The sequence below is a fragment of the Bactrocera oleae genome, chromosome 4 (assembly GCF_042242935.1).
Source record: "Bactrocera oleae isolate idBacOlea1 chromosome 4, idBacOlea1, whole genome shotgun sequence".
NCBI lineage: Eukaryota > Metazoa > Arthropoda > Insecta > Diptera > Tephritidae > Bactrocera > Bactrocera oleae.
Genome location: NC_091538.1, coordinates 37,149,882 through 37,169,929, shown reverse-complemented (window position 1 = coordinate 37,169,929; position 20,048 = coordinate 37,149,882). Strand labels below are relative to the sequence as shown.

General features: G+C 34.0%; 2 long non-coding RNA genes across 4 annotated transcripts in view; one reads left to right on the top strand and one right to left on the bottom strand.

Annotated features, from left to right (window-relative positions):
• The first annotated feature begins 3,229 nt into the window (after nt 1–3,229).
• On the top strand, nt 3,230–15,754 carry LOC138857167 (uncharacterized). The gene is made up of 3 exons (XR_011396182.1): nt 3,230–3,327; nt 3,400–3,646; nt 15,599–15,754. It is a non-coding gene; the product is annotated as an uncharacterized lncRNA (long non-coding RNA).
• A 3,418-nt stretch (nt 15,755–19,172) lies between these two features.
• Nucleotides 19,173–20,048, bottom strand: part of LOC106624423 (protein NLRC3) — a 50,664-nt gene continuing 49,788 nt past the window's right edge. For 2 of the 3 annotated variants that reach the window (XR_011396296.1, XR_011396297.1), the window contains exon 3: nt 19,173–20,022. This is a non-coding gene — a long non-coding RNA (protein NLRC3). The remainder of the gene's footprint in view (nt 20,023–20,048) is intronic. The other variant, XR_011396303.1, reaches the window with a different exon arrangement.

Here is a 20,048-nt window from a genome sequence, read left to right as displayed (position 1 = left end):
AAAGAATGAACCGGAACCGTTTAGTTCTGCTGTGCGGAATATGTTTAACATTCGGTTAAAAGTACCACCTGACGAACAGCGATTATATCTCAAACCGTATCAATGAATCTTCCTATTTTCAGAATAAAAATATAATGTAATATTATGTATGTCACGGACTCGTATACCTTCTATACTACATTTGGTTTTACAATATTAAGGCTATAAAATCATATTAGGGCTAAATTCACTCAGAGAATTTAAGTAAATCCAAAATCGATCAGTTCATTTTGCCGCGGCATCTCACATAACGGTATAAAGTCAACCACATTAATATCAGAAAAATGTATCTTACTTTCATTAAGATAATTTTCATATTGACCGCCATTTTTTGTTATAAGGTCACCCATAGGCTCTGGGGACTTTATATCCGGTATTGCGGCTGTTGAAGTGTTATGTTCTAATTTCTACACAGAATTTTATTAAGATAACAGATACAATGATATGGTCGCCAGAAATAATACTAGAATAACTAAAAAAATGTAATATAGGTATAGGGCTGGTAAATTTGTGATCCGATTTCACCAATATTCGCCACAAAGCAATGGTTTATACAAGATTATACGTTCACTTAATTCTGCTGTGATCTCATATTGTCTTGTATATAGGAATAAAGGCAATCGGAAGTTTAAAAATCCTTATTTTGGCTGGAGAAAGTTCTTTCACGATTTTATCCATTTTTGATACCAGGACACATGATTTTTAGGTTACTTCTATGTTTTTTTGTTGTGAAATTTCTTTGGCCCCAATATAAATAATTTAGTAATTTGTGTGAGTAATCCTAAAAACTGGCATAGAGACCTAACATGACATTAAATGGTGTTCAGATTTTGCCTTAGCCACAATATAATCAATATTGTGATTTTCTACTCTCCCTTTAACTTAATACCCCTTATATTGGTCAATATGATCGACATTTTAATAAAATTAAGAGGACAGGTTTTCCTTATTATAATGTTTAAAGATTTAGCGCTGAATCTGAATGAAACCGATCTAGACCTTGGCCTACCTCCCATACTTCTAAAATGTATTAGGTCCCACTGATGACTTTTGCTCTCGTATACCCAGTGTATTAATCGTTGGGTGAGTTAATTTACAATAGCATGTATTCTTTCTAGCGGAAGATATCTCAATTTAATGAAAAAATTCTTCAATTAGCAACCGAATGACAAATAAGAAAGATTATTGATTTTGGTATGTACGTTCCCACAGGACTAAATGAGTCTATCACCTGTACAATTTAATATGAGATCAAACATGACTACTTTTAGCTTTATTGGTACATTTATATTAGCATAATCACAAACAATTAATTTATCTATTATAACTATATCCAAACGTTGCAGAAACTGATATTTTTTATTTCATTGTATTATTGATTCCTTTCATTCGACACACCAAGTAATGTCTTTAGAAGGGCCTGAAGTTCGAAATGATTCCGAATTCAAATCCAAATCAAAAAAAATTTCGATTTTGAAACGTGCGTACGAAATCGGTCAATGTGAAGTGCCTATGTAACTTGTTGCACGTACACGAAAGATGTGATTAGCAATTAGTGTTAAGGGGTGGATTGGATATAATAGAAATCAATCTAATAGAAAATATTCCGACAGAATATGAGTAGTTAACGTAAAAATTAAATGAAATTCTCTAAAGGCAGAATTGTAACCATTTCACCGGCGAGTCGTACAACTTACAATAATGGTTGTGTAAGCCCTGCAACTCCCTCTTTTATATGTATTTTTAAAAACAAATAAATAAATAAAAATTATTTAAAATTTGCAACATCCCTACACAACGGGGTCTAAAATTTTGCAATTTGTGGGTAGACTGCAAGTCGCCTCTTTACTGAACAATTTTCCTGAGAAATTTGTGCGTAAGGAATCGAATGGAAATAGCAAAGTTGTTCTTGTATTCGGATAAACAGCATTATCTAAGCAATGGCACATAGATATGAAAATACATATGATTTATAACGGTAACAAATTACATGTTGGTGGTTATATCAGAAGTGGTATTCATTAACTCCAAACGCTTTACTTTTAAATTGGCGTCCACTATGAAATACAAATCTATAATGTGAAGTGGCATGGATTTGCTCGATTTTTAAAGTCAATTTACTTGACTTATTCCCCAACGATCCCACTACAAGTGGTACACATTGCAAAAAATAAACTTATATTTAATTTGTACCGACTTGTATAAAATTCACCATCAGTCATAACGATTCAAGCGAAGATAGTTAATATTATATATTGTATTATATATTCATTTATGATGGAAAGAAGAATGGTTCTTGACCATTTTCACACACATACTGATGAGATCTGCTACCTTTCACCACTTTATCAAGGCGTTGATCTTCTGTAAACATACTTACATTTAAGACTATAGTATAGATATAATATATAATGAATTCGTGAACAACGTTGATTCTACACAAACGTTAACAATTCAACAAAAACAGTTTACAGTGGACTGAAGCTATTTGTTCAGCTCCAAAGCTGGTGAAGATGAATAGGGATGCAAAACGAATTTTGTTGATTGATTATCTGCAGAAAGGTAAAACAATCAACTCTGAATATTATTGCAGTCTTTTGGATCAGCTAAATGAAAAAATTCGTGAGAAAAGACCTGGTTTGCAGCAAAAAAAAAATCATTTTTCGTTAATACAATGCACCTGCTCACAAAAGTGTTTTACCAATGACAAAATTCAAAATTAAAAGTACTAATTGCCTGAGCATCCACCGTATTCACCAGATTTGGCTCCCAGCGACTACTATCTGTTCAGAAACCCAAACAATTTCTTCGTGAAAAGCGTTTTTCGTCGAATGAAGAAGCTATTGTAACCGTAAGCATAACATTATTGGAGGATCATTGGAATACGTGTATTGAAGTTAAGGGAGATTATATTGAATAAAAAAATATATTTCATACCAAAAACAGTATTTTTTCATTTCGAAAGCAGAAACTTTTCAACCAGCGTCTATATTAGCTGACCAGGATCAAAAATTTTATATTATTCCAGTGGTTGGAGGCCTGATAATAAATACGAAGCTGAGCTATTGCTAACTATACATTATATACGAGTATATACTGTGCGTTAAAAAAAAAAAGTTTTCATTTTTCAAAGTGAAGGTAGGTTGAGAAACATGTTTTAATTATAGAAAATATAATATATTTTGTTATAGCTGACGTTTATTCAATACTTTTTCCAATTTCCCGAGTTGCCTATTATAGCCTAACATTTTTGATGGCAACTTGCAACAAAATTTTCCCATACTCCAGGTATGTTAGAGTAACCGCATGAAATCTTTTGTTGATTTTAAATGTTATCTTGATATTTGGCCTTCATTACAGCCCAAACATTTTCTATTGGATTGGCGTCTGGGACTGTGATGGCCAATCTAAAGTAACAATATAATTTTCTTGTTTCCATTAAGGACAGAGTCTGCTCCTATGTTTCGGATCATTTCTTCCTACATTATCCAATCATGGTTATTTTTGTCGTAAAGCATTTCAGCAGACTTCAGAGGTCGGCTAAAGAATACCAACTTATAGTTTTCGAGATATTTGCGTTTAAAGTTTAAAATTTCAACTATTTAATGTGAGTATTTCTTCGATTTAAAATTCATTTTACATTTATATTTTTCACTTTTATATCCCCTAACACTTCCTTAATAATATCCACTAACAGTAACTCAAATTTTTTTTAAAAGTGGTCCTGCTCCTTATAAGTTTAATGTACATACTGTACATTCGCTTTGTGAAAATGAGTGAATTCGGACAATAACTTCGCCCACACCCCATATAACGGTTTTGTTAAAAGCTACTAAAAATACGATAAATCTATAACTAAACGCGCGCGAGACATACAAAATTTACTCCAGAAATTAGAATGCTTTTTAGGATCCGGAGTCAAATTTGGACGACAGGCGTTGTACCACCAATTATCAGGTGGAAACTTATATCTCAGGACCTACTCGACCGATGTCAACAAAATTCAGTACGTAATACTATTTTGATATCTATAGATTGCAGTGCGAAATGGGCAAAATTCAAGTCCACGTAACTATGCAAGCTGTAACTTGAGTAAAAATTGAGATATTGTAATGAAATAAGGACGAGTTTATAGTGAAGCATAATCGGCCACGGCCACAAAACGTCATTAAACTAAAACCTATAAAGTGCCATAATTAAGCCCTAAATTAAGATATAGAACTGTTTTGCACAAGGGATTGCAATAGCAAGAGGCACCTGTAGGCTAAAAATTTGGAAAAAATGGGCGGGGCGCCGCCCTCTAAAAGGTTTTATGTACATATCTCCCCAACTATTCCAGCTAAAATAACCAAATTCGCTCAGACACTGTAAAAATGGATGAAATCTGATGATAGCCTCGCCTACTCCTCATATAACGGTACTGTTAAAAACTACTTAAAGCGCGATAAATAAAAAATTAAATACGATAGAGACATTAAAGGTTTACCCCCGAGATGGTATGAGAAGACTTTACAACCTATATATCTTCCGCCCTCTTGGTTATTATTATACCATATACTTCTACAATATATCGGCTGTGTCTGAGCTATATTAATATGTTTAAAGGGATTAAGTATTTTTAGGCAAATGATTTCGGCTTATACCGCTCGTCATAAAAAGGTGTCTTAATAAAATAAATTAAATTAAAGACGAATTGAATTTCAGTTATATGTATGTATGTCCGTCCGTCTGTCTGCCCGTGCAAGCAACAGCTTGAGTAAATTGAGACATCGAATTCTTATGCATGTTGACGCTGGCACTTCGGATCGAAAAACCATATCAACACCTGCATCTACATATTCTAATACATATAAACATATGTATATGTATGTATGTATAAACATACATATATTTTACACGGACGTTAAGTATTTTGTTGTTCAGTTGCAAAGTGCGTATCTGTTGAAGTTCAGACATTTATTAGCATTATTCTGTAGTCGATTTATTAATGAGTTCTTTTAATTGTCATTAATAATTATCTCAATAATTATTTATATTCATGTCTCTTTATTCGATTTTTTATAGGGGACTGATGTACCTCAACATTTTTACTCTTTTAGTTGCGAAAGTCTCATTTCGTAGATATTCTCTGGACTGCACTTATGTTACGTGTTAGTATGATACGATACCAACGTGTTTTACCATTTTATATCTTTATGTAGGTATGTACATAAGGTCGGTCATACCCTCTTGGTTTTATGAACATATTTATATACAAGTTAGTTGGAAAGTTTTTGCGCTCGAATTAAAAAATACTACTTTTGGTACGATATATATTTTTTTTATTCAACATAATCTCCCTTAACTTCAATACCCATATTCCAATGATCCTCCAATAATTTTATGCTATCACTATAATAACATTGCGGAAACTCTGCAAAATTCCCGTCTACGGCTGTAATAGCTTCTTCAATCGACGAAAAACGCTTTCCACGAAGCAGTTCGTACTTTAATTCGTTGAATTTTGTTATTGGTAAAACACCTTTGTGAGCAGATGCATTGCAATGATTTCTTTTGTGCTGCAAACCAGGTCTTTTCTCACGGATTTTTTCATCTAGCTGATCCAAAAGACTGCAATAATATTCAGTATAACAAAATTCGTTTTGCATCCCACTTCATCTTCACCTGCTTTGGAGCTGAACAACCAGCTTCAGTCCACTGTAAACGCTCTTGTTTCAATTTAGGATCAAAGTGTTATAAAACGAGGCAAGAAATCGGTTTTATTCTGCGTAAAACGCTCCAAATTTTGCTGAGAAATTTGTTTTCGATCGAGTTTTTGTTAAATTGTTAACGTGTGCTGCAGTAACTTTCCAAACAGCTTTTTCCTATGTAATTCTCCATGTAAAATATGAAGTACGCTTAGTCAAACTTGGATCTGTGTTCACTTACAATATTATGAACTTGCTAGATCGTCTTCAAACCAAGTGCGACCACGTTTAAATTCACCAGCCCAAAATTCAACGGTGCGTTTTGAAGGTGAGAACACACACACCATATACACTTCTAACCATTGTTAATAAGCGCATTACTTTGCATGTGCTCTCACGACAAATGTACCAATTTTGGTTTTGGAGCTAGTAGCTCTATTTCTTGGTGATACCAACCAACTTTTTAACCAATCTGTAGAATATTCGTGATTTTTGCGATATGAGTTCTTAAATTAGATATGCGTGCGACAATACAAATTGATAATTTTTGGGAATTGCTTTGCGAAAACAGGAAATGTGTCATTAAACTATTTGTATTTTCACAGTTACAGCAACATATTATATTAATGTATGTATGTACCTATAGGCGGAATAAGAAGTTCAGATGTAGGTTGGCATTTGTTGGACAAATCTTTTTAATGCAGTTTAATAATATTAAAACAAAATGTATACAATGGGAATTGACGTCAGACGACATGTTGTATCATAAAATCGATCGCATCCGAATATTAGATGGTGTTCTAATTTATAAGATATAAAGTGTGTTAAATATTTCTACTACTATTGGCATAGTCACCGACGCAAAACCGTGGACCGAATCAGCTAAAACGACCTATCTTATGAGAGCGCAATGTAAATGATCAGTTACCACCGCTTCTACCGTCCGCTTCAACAGATCGTACGGTAGGATATCCGTGAAAATTGGATTTTTTCCATAGAAACGAGTGAGCTGAGAGTGAGAGAGCAATCTCTTGCAACGCAGGGTTGCCAATCTCGATATTTTGTAGTAATTAAAAAATGGACTTGAATTTATTTGAAATATTCCTAAAATAACTCAAAATCACAGTCGAATACACTTATTTATAAATATACAAACTAGTTTTTTAGTTTTGAACTTTTACATTATGAAAAGTTATAACTAAAAAACTAAATGTGTGAAAAATCGTGTATAAAAATAGAACAATGGCAACATTGATGAAATGAAAACAAAAGAGAACAACCGATTTCTGCGTTGCAACTGGGGGCATAACTTTTGACAAATTTGGTTTGATACGGGCGGTAAGTACAGAAGAGAGGAATGTCGGTGACTGTTTGTGCACTATATCTTCAAAAGTCTTTACAACAGTGATCGGCAGCACATAGCCAGTGTTGCCAGCTGTTACATTTCGTTATTTAGAGATGTCTATAAAACCTGAATGAAAATAAAACTTTGATAACATATATTAAATTTTCTATAACATAGTCTAAAAGCCGAATTACCAATAAAAATAATAAAAAAAAGTATTGTTTGCCATTTCATCATGAAAAGACTTACGCTTGAACGACGAAAGTTCACGTTCTGTAAAGAATGTGTTTCGCGCTTCGCTCAATTTATGGTCAACATAATCGGCCTAATGAGCGTACTATTCTCAACACACAATAAACATACAGCTAGTGCAAGAATTAAAGCCGCTCGACCTTCCCAAGCGACATCGCTTCGCTCTATGGGCTCTTGAAAAGTTCCAAGAATATCCGACGTTTTCGAGCCAAATTTTGTTCAGCGATGAGGCCCATTTCTGGCTCAATGGGTATGTAACCAAGAAAAATTCAAGAGCTGCCATTTCATCCGGAAAAAACAATGGTTTGGTGTGGTTTGTGATCCGGTGGAATCATCGGTTCATATTTCTTCAAAAATGATGCTGATGAGAACGTAACCGTCAATGGCGACCGTTATCGCGCCATGATTACCGACTGCCTGAAATTAAAGCTCATGATTTCTTCGACATTTGGTTTCAATAAGAGCGTGCCACTTCTCAGATTCCCACACCACCATCAAGGCCCACAAGATCGTGTGATATCACACCGTAAGACCCGCTTCGATTCAGGCCTTGGATCAAAACATCTCGCATGTCATTCGCCAGTTAGCAGTCAAAATGCTCGAATGAGTCATCGAAAATTGGACTCAATGGATGGATCATCTAAGTCGTAGCGGCTGCCAACATTTGAAAGAGATAATCTTCAAGAAATAAATGCCAAAGAATGTTCTTTCGAATAGTAATACAAATTTTCCATCAAATTTTAATTTTCTGTGTTTCTTTAGAAAAGTGGGAAACCTCGAAATGGATCTCCCTATATATGCGAACTTTAGAAGCGGTGGTGAGTATACATTTACATTGCGCTCACACGTCAGCTTATTCGATCAACGGATTTGCGTCGGTGACTGTTTCTAGCATAACACGCACAAACGAAGAGCTTAAAACGAGCACATACGATGGGACAAAGCGACAGTCAAATCAGTCTGCAATCCATAGATAAAATGAGCCGAAACTCGCTTTTCTTCTTGAGAGTATCTCGTAGTTTTCTTTTGCAGCACTGAAATTTCATGGAATATTGTTCATATGACAAGCAAAAGAACGAACTACCACTTAGAATCCCGCAGAAATAAATTGCGAAATCAGTGGGTTATTTGTGAGAACAGATTGCGATTACGTGTGTTTCTAATCTTTATTTAAAGAGATTTAACGTAGTTTTTTTAAGAAAGAGCGGGTATTTTGGTATTTTGTCGCAGAGTATTGTTTTGCTTAGCAGTATCAAATGTCAATGTATATACTCGTACATATTTTGGTTAGGATTCCCCGCAAATGTTATTTAAACTTGGACTTCCGAATAAATTATCAAAAGATATTTGTTTATAGAGTATATAAAAAAAAGTTATAAGAAAGTAGTTTTAATAACAATACCTAACAATAACCTCACTATCAACAGCATCGGGTTACTTCTGGATAAGACAAGATTTGGTACCAACCCCATCGAATAATGCTTCCATTCCACATCTCAAAACTTTTTTGGCCACCCAGGACGTTCTTCGTCTTCCAAGCCAAAATCATCACTTTTCAATGGTGCCACTTTTGGCACGTTCGCTTAGCTAGAGGATATTCATCATAAACTTCCACCAAAATGCGATAACTTTCGGCAGAGGTTTTCTTCAAATTAAAGTATGAAGAAGAACTACCCGCCAAAACACTTAATATACGGCATAAAGTTAGAATATTTGTGTAAAAACAGTATCGTTGTTTACGCTTCAAATTAATGACCTAACATATACTGTAAAAAATACACAAGGACAGTAGCTTTCCAACTTTTGTTAGGAATATTGGAACAATGGAATAAAAATCAATCAAAAAGACTGACCATTATAATATTAGGTGTATGAAGAAAAAGACTAGACGATCCATTCTTTGAGATACATAACCGGTTTAAAGTCAACTGGAAAGTCAGAACCACGATATAGGGGCTAGGAGAAGGTCTGAATTGCTGGCATTTCATATTAACGTTACTGAAGTATACTCAAAAACATGTTTGTCTGCCATAGGCATCTCAGACGAACGAGTACCTCATAGTGGAAGTTACTGCCGCACACGTTAATAATTTAACAAAAACTCGATCGAAAACAAATTTCTCAGCATAATTTGGAGCGTTTTAAGCAAAATAAAACCGATTTCTTACGTTGTTTTATAACTATGAATTGAAACTATAAATTGAAACAAGAACGTTTACAGTGGACTGAAGCAATTTGTTCAGCTCCAAAGAAGGTGAAGATGAATAGGGATGCAAAAGGAATTTTGTTGATTGATTACCTGCAGAAAGGTAAAACAATCAACTCTGAATATTATTGCAGTCTTTGGATCAGCTAGATGGAAAAAATCGTGAGAAAAGACCTGGTTTACAGAACAAAAAAAATAATTTTTCATCAAGACAATGCACCTGCTCACAAAGGTGTTTTAACAATGACAAATTCAACGAATTGAAGTACGAATTGCTTGAGCGTCCACCGTATTCACCAGATTCGCCTGCCAGCGACTACTACCTCTTCAGAAGCCTGAAACGATTCCTTCGTGGAAAGCGTTCTCCGTCAAATGAAGAAGCTATTAACCCGTAGACGGGTTTTTTGCAGAGCTTTCGGAAAGTCATTTTAGGGATGACATAAAATTATTGGAGGATCATTGGAATAATCATATATTTCGTACCAAAAACAGTATTTATTCATTTAGAGGGCAAAAACTTATATATGTGATACAATGTTGTGGTATAATATTTATGTATATCCAAGTATTTAGTTCTGGTGTTATCTAACCAGATTAGAATATCTCTTCAATTAGCATACGGAAATCCGATGGCGAGACATCAAGAACGTGAATGAAGTAAATAATAGTAACAAATAAAACATACATTAACAATAGCAGTTGAATAGAAATAATTTATTATTGGCGCGTCTGAGACGGAATTGAATTTGAAAGTGTAATTTAGAGACTTATGAATTTCGTATATTTTGCAAAGCTAGTGACATCGACAGTACCTATGTACTTATGTATGTATGTACTATATGCTTGTGCATTTATTGTGAGGGTACAAGAGGTTGGGATCTATGTGTACCTACTTTTATACAATGTACTTGTACATATAAAATTATACTCTTGCAACATGTTGCTACAGAGTATAATAGTTTTGTTCACCCAACGGTTGTTTGTATCACCTAAAATTAATCGAGATAGAGATCGAGTTATATATACGTAGATAAATGATCAGGATGATGAGATGAGTTGAAATCCGAGTGACTGTCTGTCCGTCCGTGCAAGCGATAACTTGAGTAAAAATTGAGATATCTTGATGAAACTTGGCACACATATTTCTTGGCAGGCAGGTATTGGAAATGGGTGGAATCGGAACATTGGCACGCCCACAAATCGCAATTTAACGAAAACATTTGAAGTGCCATAGCTAAGCCGCAAATTAAGTGCCATAGCTAAGCCGTATTAAAACTGTAATTTGGTACAGGATATCGTGGTAGCACCGGGCACCTGTGGGCTAAAAAATAATAAAAAAGTGGGTGTGACTCCGCTCCCTAAATCGTTTAATGTACGTATCTTCCAAACCGCTTAAGATATATCAACCAAACACTCAGCACGCCCATTCCCCATATAAAGGTTATTTTGAAAACTATTTAAAGTACGATTTCTCACAGAATGAATGAGCCACAAGCATTAAACTTCACAACCTGGATCGTAGGGAAGGGCTTTTTAGTGGGAAAATGGGATGACACCCACGCCTAATTCCCATATATTCTTCACTTTATGGTATACAAATCAAACATCAATAAATTTAACAGAATAAAACTTTGCACAAATAGTGCCCTCGAGGTATTTCATCTTAAGTCCAAACGTTATCGAAATCGCCCTATAACTTGTGCCAAAAATGGGTAAAAGCAGGTCAACACTTCCCTTACATACGACTATACCTAACATAAATATTATATTTCCGAACCGTCGGTTCCATTATAACGTATCTATCGATCAATATTTAAGAAATTTAATGAAATTCAGAAAGAATATTTTTCTAATAATAGTGTATCCTAGGGTGGATCGAAAAAAATTTGGGTACATTTGTTTTAAGTTGATAACTTTTAATTGCCCAGAAAGAGGACTGCTTCAGCGAAATAACTTTTACGAAATAAAAACTCGAAATTTACTTTACAAGTGAGTAGGCCGCCTCTAGATGTTAAAATTTTTTTTTTGTTTTCCCAAAATTTTCTTTTTTTATAATCTACAAATTTTATCCTCAGGCTAAACAAAAAAATAATAGTTTGTTTTTCGTTCCACCCTAGTGTATCCTCTTTCCTTAAATGGATGAAATCACGGCGATATTCCATAGTACGATACAAAGTTTTGCCAAAACTTGAAGGTGTTCCTCCGCCTTTGTAACTTGCAAGTTGCAAGAGTATGAAATGTTCGGTTACACCCGAACTTAGCCCTTCCTTACTTGATTTTTGTATGTATTACATATGTACGAGTAATTTATACATATTTATATATGTTTCTGTGTAAATATTTATGCACAAATAAGAAAGACAATTGAGAAAGCCAATGAAAACCCAAACAATCTGCAACGTTTAATGTAAATTAATATTATATTATCTCTCCTCAAATGATCAATCATCAAGGATGTCAGGTCCTAGATCACCACCAACATCGGCTGACAAAATGATTTTGTGGAAGTTTTGCTGAAGTACACTCCACCATCATGTTAGACATGTGCTGAGAATGAAGGAACTTTACTTTTGTCTTCCTGAGTGTCGATTTCCATTTTGACGATTCGAAAGGCATATAAAAAGTTCCAGTAATTTCTTGGTAATGTTAGAGTTTGTTAAACATAAGGAAATGTTACAAAGCATTTAAATAGGTAGAATATACGGGTTTTTACTACTGATTTAAGTGCTGCGGCATGTGGCGGAGTATCTTCTTTACCCTTCCTTCGATCAACCATGATTCGTCTGCAAGTGAACATCCCTCATGTGAGATTCAATTGAATATAAATAAATTTAAATCATTGAAAACAAAAGTACAAATCGAACGATATAAACAGAACAAGGAAGGAAGGGCTAAGTTCGGGTCTAACCAAATATTTCATACTCTTGTAACTTTCCAGGATCAAAACCGGGGAAATACCATCAGGTGTTGGCAAAACTTCATATTAAAAAATATTGCAAAACAATTCAACATTTATTATTTGACAAAATCGTGAATGAATTACAATCAAATTTGGTATATTATTAAGTTATATTAGAGGTTTTAGACTCAATTAGTTTAATAACTATATTTTACTTCCCGTCAGCCAAAATTATATTAAAATCATTCTCAAATGAAATATATCCGACATAAACCTAACCGAAGAGTCTAAGTCAATGCTACGTCAACCAGAAGATCGGGATTGCTAATATTAGGGATATGACATTGGGACCAATGTCTAGACCAACTCCATTCATGTTCAGCGCTAAACCATTAACATAATAATGTTTGTTAGAATAACGGAAATTATTATACGTAGTACTATATAATTTCCCATATTTTCGGCATTAAACTAAATATATCCAATATTATATGTTAAGTTAATTTTGCTAAGATATCTTACATATTGACCGATATATGTATACGGTATAAGGCCAACCGGAAGTTTGAAAATCTTTTATTAGGTATATGGGAGATCGGTGTAGTATTGACTCGATTTTATCTATTTTTGGCATTACTACATATTATTAACAGAAACAGATGCTCTTTGAATTTCAATTTAGGAGTAAAGTCAACCGGATGTTTGAAAATCCTGATATTAGTTAGGTATATGGGGGCTATAACAACTTTTCACCTGATTTTATTCATTTTAAACACAGAATTGCATCGTAAGGAGAATAACACGCCCACTCAATTTAATTAGGATAGCTCTCACATTGGCCGATATATGGGGTATAATGACAGCCGAAAGTTGGAAAATCTTTCGATTAGGTATGTGGGGGCTAAGGGAAATATTGACCTGTTTTAACCCATTTTTAAAATACAGACATACTACAATTATTATCAGAAAATAATTCTATCCTTATTTCAATTATATTTCTCACAAATTGACCGATATTTTCGACAAAAGTTAGCCATATGCTGTGGGGTTCACATTTTTGGGATTTTGGGGGCTTGATCGTGCAAAGTTTTATCTGCATATGTATATGATTAATTTTTTTTTTTTTGTATGCTGGAAAGGGAAATAATCAGATGGAATTTAAATTGTGTTGAATGGGAGGTGGATGTAGTTTCCATCCGATTTCGCCTATTTTCGCACCGCAATATGGGAATGCAAATAGTTCTATGCACTAAATGTCGTTGAAATTGATAGATTAGGTCCGGATATATGGAATTTCGCCTAAAGGTGGGCAGCGCCACGCCGACAGTCCAATTTTCATACCGGCTCTTATAAAGATTACGCCCATCTACGAACTCGTACTCACTCTTTTGCCAATGAACACGTGTACCAAGTTTTATTAGATGTCTTAAATTTTACTCAAATTATCGCTTGCACAGACGGCCCGACTGACAGACAAACAGTCAATCGGATTTCAATTCGTATCGTTATCCTGATCATTTATATAAATGTATATACATAACTCTATATTTATGCCGATACGTTTTAGATGCTACAAATTGAAATTATTATACTCTGGAACAACTTGTTGCAAGAAGCAAATGAATAAGTTGTTCATACAAGCACTTGAATCCAATCGCTTGTATTGCAGCTATAGGAATTTGTATCTAAGATGTCTTGAATTGGTTTTGCATTTAAAAAACATTTTTTATACTTCAAGAATTTTTCAATTTGAAAAAAAATGTATACACATAGCAACTCTAGTTGCCTGAACATTTATTTATTTATTTATCCCAGGATACAAAGTACATATTACATACAAAGTATACACCTATAGAGGTGTTACAAAACACCTGTACATAGGCCTGGTAATATTAGTTTATTATAATTAAGTACTAATCTATTAATAACAATGTCATGTATAATAGAAAAACAAAAGAAAACATAGTATTTTTAAATATCAGTGTCTACAATCCACTCAGTTATTTTCTTTTTGCTTGCTTTATTTTAAATATTTAACAACTTTAGACTCAGCGGTAACATATTGTAGTATTTAATTGCTCTATATTTTGAGTCTTTGTAAGATATATTTTTATTAATCTTTGGTAACTGTAACGGTTGAGCTCTAGCCTTACCTTTATATTCATTAAATACCTCTCTACAATCGGAATAATGATAACATAGTGACTCAGAAATAAATTTATGTTAAAACCCAGTACGGGTGTTCTCTCGTTTTTATCACATAAATGATTAATTAATTTATCTTGTATTTTTATTAACAATTTTGTAACATTCTTATAACTACCTCCCCAGCATAGTTGACTATACTATCGAATAATACGTAATAAATTGTTTTGAGTGCATTATATTTTTAAACTTTGAGAATATAAAAAGAAAATATCTAGTTGTTTTTATGACTTCTTTGATATGAAGATCCCATCTCATATGAGTATCAAAATATATACCTAAGTATTTACAATTATCAGTTCTTTTAATGGTCTTATCATAAATTTTTAACTCAAAACTTTCTGGAATACTGTCTTTATATGAACCGAAAGTTATATAGTTAGTTTTTTCAACATTTAAAGTTAAGTAATTATTACACATCTAATTCCCTATTAAACTTAACTGCACATTCATTTGTGATTGAGCTTCCGCCCAAGATTTACCTATACAATTAACTATTGTATTATCTGCATAAGCTGCCAAACAGTTTTAAGGTAGTTCCTTAAAGATATCATTTACACATAGAAGAAAAAGCAGTGATCCCAAGATTTGTTTTCATTTCAACGAATGACATATTTAAATAAGTCAAATTCCTTAAAAAAGTGGTAAATTCACAGCGGACGCGCATTGTATGAAAATAAAGCGTATAGCAAAATCGTTGTACGATTACTCGTTTTTTAAATATATCAAGTGTGTTTCAAAAGTGTTAAAATTATAGTAAACGATGACAACATGTGCAGTGTGTAATTGTACACAAAAATATGGGAAAACTTTAGTATACTATCCCAAGATTTCAGAGTTAAGAGGGGTATGGTTGGATAGAGGAGATTCTCCAGATAAAGAATATATTTAATTAGAGAGATATTTACATTTTAAGTTGAAAATTTCACAAATTTTAACACTTCACTACACAATTTTCGTTATAGGCACAATAACAAATGGGTTCCATGTTGACGGATAATAAGTGTTGCCGTATCCAAACGAATGAAAGCAATCAAAATAAAAAAATACCCAATTACCATCTACAAAATATTATGAACTAAATTTTCCATTTTAATAAAAGAAAAAGGTCTTATGACTTATATGTATGTTTTATTGCATCTAATAATTTTACAAATGGATCATGATGCTGATTGGCTATATTTTTCCTCCATATGTATTCCTATATTAAAATTGAAAAGTCTTCGCTATTATTATAATTATCTCTAATAAAAAAAAACGTTTAATAACGCGCCACTAGGGCTCTATCCTATGCGTATAGGTTCCATCCTCTGCAACAAACTGATTGTCTGGGTCGCTAGGATTAACGCGTCGGTGCTCATACCCGTGACTGGACAGCCAGTCGTACGACTTCCAGCAATCAGTACATATTATGGTACCTTGTACCACATATCTCTTATTAAGGGTACGAGCACTTCAGCAGGCCTCACGATTTCAGGACACACTTCCAGCCGAAGGTCGTCACTCCCATCCTCTACCATCCCTAGGACCCAGTGGCCTTCCCCTCTCCGTCCCAAAATAGAAAACATTTAATAATTACGTATGAATATTTATTATTGCCTTTGTTGTATTTTCGTTTACCGAGTTTGCTTTCGTCTATTTGAACAATTTTTTCAGTATCGCCAATTTTACCTACCCCTACCTGATGATCAACCTGGTATAAAACTACCACTTCGCGGCAGTAATTATACCCGTCGCATATGGTAGCGCTGGATAAAATTGGCACCCTGATAAAACTGTTCTTTCGCACCTCCGCATGCAACCAATATGATATGTGCGATCCATTAAATAAAAAAATTGAGGCAGTGGTATTTTAATGTTTTCGAACCATGTCCCATTCGACCTCGACGCTGCAGTTCGTTTACGGTAGGCACCTTTCCGGCATCGGAATACGCCAACCGTGCAAGCCTCAGCAAATGAAACACATTTCTCGCGAGTGTCGAAATTTTATAGTAATTTAGCGTAATTCCACAATTCTTTGAGATTTATAAGGGACACGGTTACCTCTTACTGGTCGGTTTAAGCTTTAGGTTTTTAGTTGTTACTACTACCAAAACTCCAAGTGCAAGTTCCTGAAGAACAGAGTTCTGACAACGCATTATTGGATCTCGAATTCGACGGTTTAAAGCATTTGATGGGAGACATTTGCAAAAAAATGAAGTGATTGAGTTAGAGAATGATCAGTAACTCACTTACCATCACCAATATATAAGAAGTAAAAGCAGTGTTTCAAAATCCTGAATATCAGTTATATAGGGCTTAGGGCAAGTTGCATTTTAGTACAAAGATGCACCATTATTAGAAAAACATGCTCATTCAATTTTATTAATCCGAAATAACCCACTCTTACCACATGGTAACGCAAAGTGTGCTTTTATTTATCCATAAATAGCATGAAAGTTACACTACAAATATAGCTTGACAAAATTTTGAGTTTTCAATTATTCTGATTTCAATTCGCGAAATTATCACGTCTGACAATGTTTGTCCCGCTCAGCTTAAAAGCGGATGTGAATTCGTAATGGCTAGTGGACAACATCTACACAATTTTAATGAAGACGAAATTGGAGGCACGTTTGAAAATAATATTGCCTTATAGTTACAACCTTTCTTAACTGATTATAAATAAATAAACTCAACATAAAATTTATGGAGGAATCGTTCGAGATTACCAGATTAACTTTAGTATCGGTACAGCTTATTAGAGGTCCAAACCTATTACGTTGTATTTAAAAATTTGTAGACCTAAACTCCCTCCTTCATGTCTTTTTATACTCTCGCAACCTGTTGCTACAGAGTATAATAGTTTTGTTCACCTAACGGTTGTTTGTATCACCTAAAACTAATCGAGTTAGATATAGGGTTATGTATATATAAATGATCAGGATGAAGAGACGAGTTGAAATCCGGGTGACTGTCTGTCCGTCCGTCCGTCCCTGCAAGCTGTAACTTGAGTAAAAATTGAGATATCTTTATGAAACGGTGACATGTTTCTTGGTACCGTGAGACGGTTGGTATTGCAGATGGGCGTAATCTGCCACGCCCAACATCAAAAACAAATAAATTGCCATAACTAAGCTCCGCAATAAGATACAAGATTGTTATTTGGTACACAGGATCACACTAGGGAGGGGCATCTGCAGTTAAAATTTTTTTTTTAAAGTGGGCGTGGTCCCGCCTCTAATAGGTTTAATGGGCATATATCCTAAACCGCTAACGCTATAATAACAAAATTCACTTGGCCCCTCGAAAAAAAGGTGAGTCCGCATTGTCAGCATAACTCCTGACAAGATCATCTAAAATGAAATAAAAAATATGTGTTTTAGTTAAGACCAAAAACTCGTACTTGAACGAAGGAAAAAAAGTTAAAATTGGAATTTTTTACAACCGTCTTTGAAAACACAGTTCCGAGAAAAACGCGTTTAAAGTGACCGTATAGCTAACCTCTCGCGCGCAACTTTTCAAAGCTGTATCTCGAAAAGTATTACTGGTATCAACTTGAGAATTTGGAACAATATTCAAGAGATGTAAGAGAATTAAATAAGACAATAAAAAATCTTTTGGCTTTTGAAGACGTGAAACCCATGGAATCCCTTACAGTTAGTTATCTTCGTTTTAATGATTTAAGATGTATTGTATCTATATGCGGTATGTATACATAGGTAATTGCTAATTCTAGGTAGTGAATCAGATATATGTATCTCGCATTCTAATCTATACGTACAGTATAATGTTACATCGTACATACCTATACATTCCAACTAGATTTATGTCAGAGTTTCTATGTATTAGGCGTGCTAGTTTTACTAAGTTTTATTTCGATATCTTTATTAAAGCTTGAGCTTTTTATTGAAAAGTGAAATATACTTGTGGGATAAAAATGGATTTTTATGGGAAATTCATAAGGAATGCGCACTCTCTATTGGCAATTTACAATTTTTAAAATCTTTATAACTAGACAAGCTCTTCCCGATGTGATTGAAAGTACTGTTACATACACATTTGGGGAAAATGTGTAATTGTGGTCCATTTTTCTTATTCATTTGAGAAATTCTTCATATTTTTTCGTTTGTAGTAGTAGCTCTTAGTCAACTGATAAGTAACTACGGCTTGCCACTGTTTTTAGAAATTTTTTAAAATTCGCTTAGTTACATATCCGCTTCATTTAAATTAATATGTTAAAGGAAAGCAATTTTGTAATAAAAATGTGTCTGTGACTTGAAATTAATTGGTTACGGAGACGAATTTGTTATTATGTTGTTATAGTCCAAACATAAGAAAAACTAAAACAAACCTCTTTGATGTAGGGGAATTTTATAAGTAGTATCTACTGTTTAGGGAATTTAGACATTAAAAAGGCCTGTGTGCATTAGTCTTCCACAGGAGCATAGCTCACCTCTTCGTTGGTCACTTCATAATCATTAACAGTGCTGATTTTACCAAGTATGTACGTTATCTAATTAGAACCTAATCAACACAAGCCTAAAAATAAAAAATTAATTTAAAAAAAAAACAAAACAACCATTTTATTACAATCTTGCGCAGTATGTTTTTATATCAAATAAATATTTAATTTGCATACATTTGTATATATGTATATGTGATTTTTAATTGTATCGAGTGACACGATAATGAGCTATACTCTCGTCGTAAATAGGTATTACATCGATTCCCGCTTGAGGTAGAGCTCCAGCATCGAGCAGGCGTCGCAAAATGCTAGCAGATTTGGTATCAAATTGGTTTCCAATAATTTCAATCCTTTGTAGTTTAATAGGTTTTTTAATTGTTGCTAAAATTAAATTCATAGCATCTGGACAAATGTGATTCCATGTAATGTTAAGATAGACAAGTAAATAACAAGAACTAAGATACTTGGCCACCGTCTGCCCTCCAATGGTTCCCAATTTATTACTACCAATATTTAAATGGGTTAAGGTATTGCTAAGGACTGTGGCACGAAAAAGATACTCAGTTCCGTCACATCCAATGCAATTGTAAGCGAAATTTAGTTTTCGCAATGAACTCTTTGGCGTTTCCAAGTACTCGCTAATTACTTCCATATCGCAGGATTGAATTTCACATTTTTGCATTTCCAGTTCTTCCAGCTTGTTCTGCCAGATAAGTGAGGATACTACATGTGCAATCTTAGTCGTGTCCAAAGTAATGCGTTTGCCGACTAGCCGATTACATACGAAACTTCGCATGGAATTAGATTTATGAATGGCATCGACTAGTAAAGGAAAGCCATATTGGGTGACACTGCAATTGGAAACGTTCAAATGCCGAAGAATTTTCGATTCAATAATGAACTTATGAAGAGAGTCGATGTCTGGAGCCGTCAAAATTGTACCTGTTTGCATTCATATATATATATAT